Below are 10,021 nucleotides of genomic sequence, written 5' to 3' on the forward strand. Positions count from 1 at the left end.
CTGTTTTAGGTGAGTTCTCCTGTTGGTTTGACTGGAGGTGGTTTCTCAGCTTCTTCATCTTGCTTGTTGTTTTCTGTCTCCTGAGGGAGTTGTACTCTCCATTATCAGGCAGTGTTTGCCTTGTCACTGCTGTGGAATGTTTCCTGAGGGCTGGCGTTGTTGATCAATCTTTTTTGAGGCAGTGTGGCTTTTCTGGAGTGTTGCTGGGGCTAACAGTGTTTCACTGAAGCAAAGGAGGACTTCCTGAGGGCAGACAGGTCTGGGAGGTCCACACCACGATGGTAGCAGATTTCACTTGGTCATGCAGAGCTTGCTCTGGTGTTTTTAGGCTGTGGGGTTCCTGCAGGGGGTTGGCAGTGTTGGGCAGCTGTTTCTCAGTAGTGCAGCACCCCCTGGGGGCTGGAGCAGCTATCTGGGTCACTGAGAACCTAAGAGGCTCTTCCCTGGGGCAGCCCAACTCAGAAGGACAGCCTGAGAATGTAGGCAGATCTTTTCACAATCTGGCCGAGCTTGTTGCAGCTTTTCTGGGCTTCAGGGGCTCTTCCAGGGGGATGGTGGTGCTGAGCAGCTATTCCACGGGAGTGGGGCACCCCCTCGGGTCTTGGGCGGGTAGCAGGGCCACTGGAAACCCAAGAGGCTACTCCCCAGGGCCACCCGACTCAGAAAGACCATCTGAGATCTTTTCCCGACTCGGCCAGGCTTGTTGTAGCTTTTCTGGGCTGCAGGGGGTCCTGCCTGGAGCTGGCAGTCCTATGAAGCTGGTCCACTAGGTCTCAGCACCCCCTGGGGGCTTGGGCGTGTAGCAGGGCCATTGGAGACCCAAGAGGCTCCTCCCCGGGGCACCCCGACTCACAAAAACCGTCCGAGAATTAGGCCGATCTATTCACGGCCTGGCTAGGTTTGTTCTAGCTTTTCTGGGCTGCAGGCCTTTTCTCGGGTGCTGGTGGTGTTTGGTGCTGCTTTGGGGAAGTGTAGCCCCTCCAAAGGGCAAGCAGGCCTGTGCAGGGACAGCCCCTGTGGTGGTAGGCTTCAGGCAATTGTTGAGGCCAGCCCTCCTGGATGGCAGGCAGCCCCAGGTTCGGCGAGAGCGTAGGGGGTGGCGGGGGTGGGGGGAGGGAATGCACGGGGAAGCACATCTTTCTGCTAGCTAGCTGGCCTGTAAGCTTACTGTGGCATGGTGGCATGGGGGGTATTCTATGGGGACCCACCCCTTCTCTCCCCTCCCCAGCATGGGTGCAGACCAGGCTCTTCTCCCAGGTTCCCTCTGATGCAGCTTTCCACTTTCCCGCCCCTAGAGTATTGTTCCCTTCCTCTGCAACAGCTTTGTTTCCTAGTCTCCCAGGCAGTCTCTGCCCCGTCAAATGGTTTCTAGACCTCCCAAGCAGTTTCCGCTCCGCCCCACCCCCCCAGCCCGGGGACTAACCTCCTGGGCCGAGGTCTCGGTGCCAACCCCCACCCAGGCGTCCCCCGGCCCTTTCCCGGGGACTAACCTCTGGAGCTGAGGATTCGGTGCCCAGCCCTCACCCAGGTGTCTCAATTTTTGGTGACTGTGCCCGTAGTTCAGATGGTCCGTTGGGTTCTTGATCGGCTTTTCCGTACTCCAACTTACTGCTACACTCTTCTCTGCATCTGGAGATTTCTCCGGTTTGTTTGATCTTTCCCCTGGTAGGTGACTTTCCAGGGTGCGGGAACACTTTCTCCTCTGCAGTTCCCTTTCGGGAGTGCCCATCCCGCTCGGATTCACCTTCTCTCACTCTCCTCTTTTCTCCCGTTCTGCCCAGTAATGTCACGAACTTCTTGCCGTTATTGGAGTTTAGGTTCCTCTGCCAGCGATTGGTTGCTGTTCTGTGTGAGTCATTTATTCTGTAGATGTGCTTTTTTTGTTGTGTTTGTGGGAGAGGGCGAGCGTGTCTCCCTACTCCTCTGCCATCTTGTCCTCCCTCCAAAATAAGTCCTATTTTTTCTTATATAAGTCTTGTTACTCTGACTTTCTTTTCATTTCCATTTTCCTTTCCTAGGTTAGGGAAGTTTTCAGCTACTATGTTTTCAATTATGTTTTCAACCCCTTTTTATTTACTCCTCTGGGACTCATGCAGTGTAAATTTAGTATTCTAGATGCTGTACGCAAAGTCTCTAAAAAAGTCCTGATTTCATTTTTTCCTTCTTTTCTGTTCATCTTCAGTGATTTCCACTACTCTGCCTTCAGCTCACTGGTACATTCCTCTGTGTCATAATCTATTGTTTATTCCTTTTAGTATATTTTTCATTCCAGATATTATATTATTTATCACTGGTTCTTTTTATATTTTCTAAATCTTTGTTAAAAACTTCTAACTTCTCACTTTCTTCATTTGATCTTTTCCCAAGTGTTTGAACATCTTCATGATCATTACTTTCAACAGTTTATTGGGTGGATTTCATACCTCCAATTCACTTAGTTCTTCTGGGATTTGATCTTGTTCCTACAGTTGGGATATATTCTCCTGTTGTCTCATTTGCCTAATTGTTTTGTTTCTATCTATTTGGTAGGTTATTTCTATTTTCAGACCTTGGAGAAGTGGCCTTTTTTAGGATATATCCTGTGCATCCCAACAGCACAATCCCCTCTTGTCATAAGTAGTATATACTGTAGAGGAGCCCTCATGTGGGCTGCATGGGTCCTTCTATTGAAGTGAGCTGAATACTGTGGGTGGTCTGGTATGCATGGCTGGTCCCTGGTCCAGTTGTTTGCCAGGTCCTGCCCTGTACATGGGCTTCTGGCTGCTGGTTGGTGGGAATGGCTCATGAGGCCCCATGACTCTGGGGCACTTGGGTTTCCTAGGACTAGTGCCCACTGATACATAGAGCTCTGTTCTATGTTGGGTGTTTGCTGGACTAAGGTTCTAGATCTTGTGTTGTCCTCCTGGCTGGTGGGGTGAAATAACTATATGGATGTCTGTAAGGTCAGAGCTGTGACTGAATCCTGAGGTGGCTGGATGAGGGAAAATTGACAAGTGCTATTCCACCCACCTAGCTCATTGCCTCCAACCTTCACAGTATTGGGAACAACACAAATACAAGTCACTTCTGTCAATTCCTCCCAAAGCCCAAGACTACTAAAGTGCTCCATGTCCCACTGAAGTGTTCATCCCCATTAGCTCCCAGCCTTCCAGTGAGTGGCTTAGTTCCCCATGACTGACTGTGAATCCCTCTCAACCCACAGCAGTGTGGCCTCCTCTAGTTGTGAGCAGACCAAGGAGCAGGGCTGCAGCTAGAACACATTCTAGGAGGATAGCAGTGGCATGAAAGACATGCCCCTGTGGCTCAAGAGCCTCTACCTGCACAAGTATGTGGCCCTTTTCTCACAGATGAGTGATGAGGAGATGATGACACTGACTGAGAAGCACACAGAGTCCTAGAATGTCACTAAAGGTGCCTGCCTTAAGATAGTCTTGAACATCCAGAGGTGCATGAGAAGCAGAGCATCCTCAAATCCCTAGAGAAGGATGTGCTGGAAGGTGGAAATCTGCATAATGTTCTGAAGGAGCTTAAGCAGATCATAATCACCCTCATGAATGCCTACAGTGTCTTCCAGGCCACTCTGGCTACTACCACCACCACCACTCCTCCTGCCAAAGATGGGGGCAGGGAGTGGGGAGAGGAAGCTTCCACTGTATGGTGCTGAGCCTCCCTTGGCTCATCTTGGCACAGACAAGGGCAGTGAGGCCAAGGACCCTCTAGCTGCAGAGAGCTTCCTCCATCCACATGCTCTGGTTTCCGCTGATGGCAGTGAGCCAGCCCTAGTTCCTGTCTCTGATGGAGACATCCCCAGCTGGTTTACAGAGATGAAGAACAAATTGTGAACCCAGCTGCTGATGTCCCATCCAGACAAGGAGAACATCAGCAGTTACCTCCATGTAATTGAAAATTGCCTGAATCATGAGGCTTTCAAGGAGACACAGAAGAAATGGCTGCTGTCCTAGAAAGAGCAAGTGTTAAATCTCCTCTGGATCTTCCCATGCAAAGCTGCACTAGAGATTCAGAACTTCCAGCAGCAGAAAGGTTAGACATTCAGCCACAACTCACTCCTTATAGCTGGCTCTGTGGAGATGGGGGTGGCCCAGCAGACCCATAAACAGTTCCCAATGCCTTCCTGGGTCCTTCTGCCTGGCAGGATAGGTCTTCAGAGCCTCCCAGGCATATCTCCCCATCAATATCTACCCCCAAACATGCCCTCACCAACTCCAACCTTGGGGGCCACTATCATCACAACCTGTGGTTTATCAATCTGGGAGGCAGTAAAAGATGCCCAGCCAGAGCTGCAGCTCTCTGCAGTGCATCCACTCATTCACAGTCCATTCATTCCCCCAGATTACTCTCATATTCCCTCCAGATTGTCTGGTCCCTGGACCTGACCTTGAGATCAATCCCACCCTGGAGTGTTTTGTTTGAGCATTGACATACAAAACCTCTACCATCTAACAGGACCCACAACAGAGTGCACCCGTAGGCTCCCTGGGCAGCCAGTCTCCAATGGGCTTCTTCTCGACAGTGAGAAGGTGGGCTGACTCAGCTAACATTCTAATATGTTTCTACTCTCTCACCCTTTTAACTTTTGTTTGATATTGGCACATAGCTTGCTCACCCCCAGGCCCACTGAGGGATTTCTGCTGAGGCCCAGGGATATAGGGGGCAGCCAAGATAAAGGAGGCAGGGAATGGTCTGTCTACTGCCCCCACCTTCCCCTGCTTCATCCCCCACCTGGCCCTCTCCCACCCCTGCCTCCTCCAGACTGCTAACCACCTGTCCCTCTCAAGGAAACAGTCTCCCCCCAGCTACTCACTGACCCACTGTCCTGTGGGGCACTCTTAAAACCATCAGACATTTGGAGAGAGATGACTCTCTCATTTGGAGAGATAACCTGCTCTCCTGAATGTTATTTGAGAGAAGCTGAGGAGAAGAAGGAGAATGAGGAGAGGAATTTGTCTGCCTCTCTCTCTCTTTCCCAACACTCCCCCTTGCCACTTCTTCTTCTTCCCCATTCCTATCATTCCTAAGGACAGGAGTGACCCTCCTCACACTCACCTCCTTTTGTCCTGTTTATCAGAGATTCTGTACAATTAATTTCATAGGCCTATTTAAGATGCATTTTATATAGTTCTTAATGTTTTTTGCTCTCTGATGATTCCCTCATTTTTAGAATCCCCAGACCTCTCTCTGTGCCATAAAGTGGCAGAGGGAGCCTGAATTTTATGAGGGGAGAGGGCAGAAAAACCTCCTTAAGATCCCCTAGCCCTTTCCCACATCCTGCCAATTCTGATTCCTCAGATGCAGAGGCTTAAGTGAGGTCAGGAAATCTGTTGCCTTAAAGTCTCCTTCCCCCATCAACACAGACCCTTCTCCACTCCCAGGTCTGATTCCTGAAATACTTTGGGGTTAGGAATAAGGGAAAAGGTATTTTTTTTTCCTTCCCATCCCCCTTTTCTTTCAACCTTCCCCTGTCCCCCCACAACCACATTCTGAAATGACCTCACTTAAATGGAACACTACATTGTAACCCAGAGATTTGTTGCAGCCCCAGAGTCGGAGACTTTCTGATCCCTGTCCTTACTGAGGGGTTGTGCTGGGGCCCAGGTGGAGAAAGGATATTGAGGGTTTCATGCTGTGAGGAAGCCAAGGTTCCAAACTCCCTTCCCCCATAACCCATTCCCCTCACTGGGACATTTGCAAGCTTCTCACACAGAAAAGAAAAAGAATGTTATTTTAGATACATTTATGAATAAATTTGTTGTAAATATGGCTGTTAACCATTGTGTATGTTATTAAAGATACAAAATGTTGGGAAAAAACAAAAAAAGAAATAGGGTGTTCCCTGGTGGACTAGTAGTAAAGGATCCGGTGTTGTCACTGCTACAGTGCAAATTTGATTTCTGACCCAGGAATTTCTGCATGCAAAGGTTGCACCCAAGATAAATAAATAGATAAGTAAATAAATAAATGTGGATAATATTCTGTTTTTTAATGTGGTTAGAGATATATGTGTTTTATAGTTATTTATTAATTTAAAAATGTATATCTGAAATATATATATTTGTAACTACAAAAGTGGTAACTGACTTGGCAGACCAACAGAGATTATTAACAAATGTCACTAAATTAATGGCAAGTAAGGAACAAGTATATTTATTCTGAAGACATCCTGAGAAAGTGAGAACTTGGAAAAGGATTCATACCACTGAGAGGAGGGATAGTATCCATGACTGAAATCAAAAGGGGCAGTTTAAAATCTGGATTCTGAGATATCAGAATACAAGAGTTCCTGTAATACCTGGGACTCCTGGAATTCTCCATTCCTCTAACCATTTTGAAAATTAGAGTTTTCCATGGTTTCTCCATTGAAATCTTTGGATTAAGCTCATCCCTGCCCATCACCCCTCTAATAAGGTTTCTGAAAATGTCATCATTGATTTTCACATAACTATTTTTCTATTTACTGATTTTTCACATAATTTTCACATAACTGTTTGACATAACATTTTCGCATTGATCAATTCTCAGTCATCATCATGGTAATGGATCCAATCATCCCTTATTGTATGGTTGCCTACTCCCTCCTCTTTTGTGTTCTTTCTTCACTTGGATTCTATAACACTGTACACTGATTTTCCCCTACCATTTTTGCCACTCTTGCTCACTCTACTTTGCTATTTCTTCATTACCTTCTCCTACTAACTTTGGAATGTCCTAGTAATCAGATCTGAATCCCTTTCTTTTTTTTTTTTACTATTGTATTTTTTTATTTGTAATTTTTTTATTACTCAAATGAATTTAGTTGTATAATGATCATGACTCCCTTTCTTTTAACTATGTTCTGTAGATTCACTTCCTTCAGGATCCCATTCCATCTTAGGGCTTAAAATATCATTCATCTACTGATAATTTCTAAAATTCTACCCCAGATCTGATCTTTTTAATAAAAGCCAGGACCATATATATTACCTACTGAATATCACCAAGCTTAGAGGTGATCTTACAGTTAAATAAATCTGAAGGTAAATTCAATATTTTCTCCTGAAAACTGGCTCCATCCAATGTCAGCAAGTTTTGTGGGTAGGAACTCCATTGCTGAGGTCTAAAACCCTGGAAAAAACACATTTTTTTCTAACTCCTCCCTTTTTCTCACATATGACATATATCCATTGGTAAATTATTGTATAGCTTTCTTCAATGAATGTCCATAAATCAAATACAACTTTATTAAACAATGTTTAACATATTCTTGAAAATTCTCTTAAATAAAAAATTAATGTGTATAAATATAAAAAAGTATATATATATATATATATAATAATAAGCATATGTATAAACACCACTCAGTTCCTGTTACCAAATCATTGATTTTTTTATCAAACCAAGATAATCAAAAGATTTTCAGAGAGAAGAACTAATTAAATAATTAAAATGTCTATAGGAATAGTAATTAATTTGAAAGTCAACTTTGTACATAGTATTCAATTGATGATATTATAACCATTCTTTTTTAAATTGTTGCACTGTTTATTTTTGCCACGTTTTCAATCTCTTATAGTCTTATGAAAGCTTGAATACAGAGAAATAGCAGATGAATACCACAAATTGAAGAGGCATAAGAAGACTGCCCTTAATACAGCTCACAAAGCACACTGAAAGAAACTAAAACTAAAAATAGAATTCCATAAAAGATATATGCATCCCATTGTTCACTGCAGCACTATTTACAATAACCGAGACATGGAAGCAACCTAAGTGTTTGTTCATCAACAGAGGAATGGATAAAGAAGATGTGGTGCATATATGCAATGGAATATTATTCAGCCATAAAAGATAATGAAAAAATGCCATTTGTAGCAACATGGATGGACCTAGAAATTATCATACTAAGTGAAGTAAACTAGACAGAGTAGACAAATATCTAACAAGTATCTAAATATCAAAGTAGACATTGCTTATATGTATAATCTAAAAAAAAGAACTTATTTAGCAAACAGAAAAAGACTCACAGACATAGAAAACACACTTATATTCACAAAAGGGAAAAGGTAGAAGAAAAAAATAGGAGTTTGTGATTAACATATACACATGCTGTATATAAAATAGATAACCAACCAGGCAAGACCTACTCTATAACACAGGGAATTACTCAATATTTTCTAACAACCTATAGGGGAAAAGAATCTGAAAAAGAATATATATATAATCATTGTTCTGTACACCTGAAACTAATATGACAATGTAAATTGTGGCACAGTGGAAATGAATCTGACTAGGAACCATGAGGTTGAGGGTTCAGTCCCTGGCCTCACTCAGTGGATTAAGGATCTGGCATTGCTGTGAGCTGTGGTGTAGGTCACAGATGTGGCTTGGATCTGGCATTGCTGTGCCTGTAGCATAGGCCAGCAGCAACAACTCTGATTAGACCCCTAGCCTGGGAACCTCCATAGGCCATGGGGTGTGGCCCTAAAAAGACAAAAAAAAAAACTATACTTCAATAAAAAATATGCAAAAATAAATTTATTTCTAGTTTCTGGCCTAACATGTAAGAAGATTAAAAGTTTCCATTATATATTAAGAACACTAAAAGTCTAAAAAAACTGAGTAATCAATGACTCTTCTAATAATCATTAGAGAAGTGAGGTCACAGGGCAAACCATTGCCCCCCAAATGGAAAGATAAATACAGACCATCATAACTTATGAGAGCAGAAAACCGCTAGCAGAAACCTCCTTAACTAGCGTTAAGGTACAGAAAACATAAATGCAATTGACAAACTATTGAAGAAACAGTGTGTGCAAATATGAAAGTCAATAACTCCAGGTGGATCCTGTCATCAGCAGTGTCCCGCTTATGTTAATTTTATCACTCAGATCTCTACCAGATTCTCACAGAAAAAAATGCAATTAATTATCTCATGCTTCCACAGAAGGAAGGGAAAAAAATGAAATACACTCTGTTGTTCTTAACAAAGTCTGCCCTCAAGAGAGACAATTTATCTAGAACATAACTGGCTGGGCTTTTATTTTAGCCTAACTGACCTGGGGAATTTAAATACTCAGCTTTGGCTTGCTCTAACCTTCCATGTGGAAGAAGTGAAATGCCCAATCAATGAGCACTTGCTCCATCCCTTCCCACCTAAAAGGGACTGGGGGATGGGGACTGACAAGCACATGTGAATTCAAAGCTCAGAGGCAAAGGCTCAGTATCATACTGAGACTTAATCACAGAACTATATGTGCAGTGGGAAATGGCCAAATACCAAGCCTCAGTAAATTTGACAAAATTTAAACTATACAAAGCATTTTTCCAACCACAAAGATATCATGATGGAAAATAACCACAAAAAAAAAATCAAGAGAAATGTCGGTGAAAACATGACCATCCAAAACCTACATGATGTTAAAAAATCAGTTATAAGAAGTAAGTTTATAGCAAAACAAGCCTACCTCAGGAAACAAAGAAAATTTCAGATAAACAATGTTACTTTATACCTAGAGTAACAAGAGAAAGAAGAACAAATAAAACACAAAGTTAGCAGAAGAAAAGAAATCATAAAGATCAGAACAGAAATAAATGAAATAGAGATGAAAACAATAGAAAAGATCAATGAAACTAAAACCTGTTTACTTGAAAAGATCAACAAAACTGATAAACCCTTAGCCAGTTTCATCAAGAAAAAAAAAAAGAGAGAAGGATCAAATCAATACAATTTGAAATGAAAAAAGAGATATTACAACTGACACCACAGAAATACAAAGGATCATAAGAGACAACCACAAGCAACTATATGCCATTACAGTGGACAATCGAGAAGAAACAGAAAGGTTCTTACAAATATACAACCTTACAAAACTGAACCAGAAAGAAAAAATATGAATAGACCGATCATAAGAACTGAATAAACCTATCTAAACAGGCAAGACTTGTACTCTGAAAATTAAGATAATGATGAAAGAAATCAAAATGATACAAACAGATGGAAAGATATGATCTTGAATTAGAAGAATCA

The 10,021-nt window shown here is 42.8% G+C and overlaps 1 pseudogene; it reads left to right on the forward strand.

The window, feature by feature from the left end:
* On the forward strand, positions 2,704-4,431 carry LOC100516064 (annotated as a pseudogene).

This window comes from Sus scrofa, chromosome 2 (assembly GCF_000003025.6).
Source record: "Sus scrofa isolate TJ Tabasco breed Duroc chromosome 2, Sscrofa11.1, whole genome shotgun sequence".
Lineage (NCBI taxonomy): Eukaryota > Metazoa > Chordata > Mammalia > Artiodactyla > Suidae > Sus > Sus scrofa.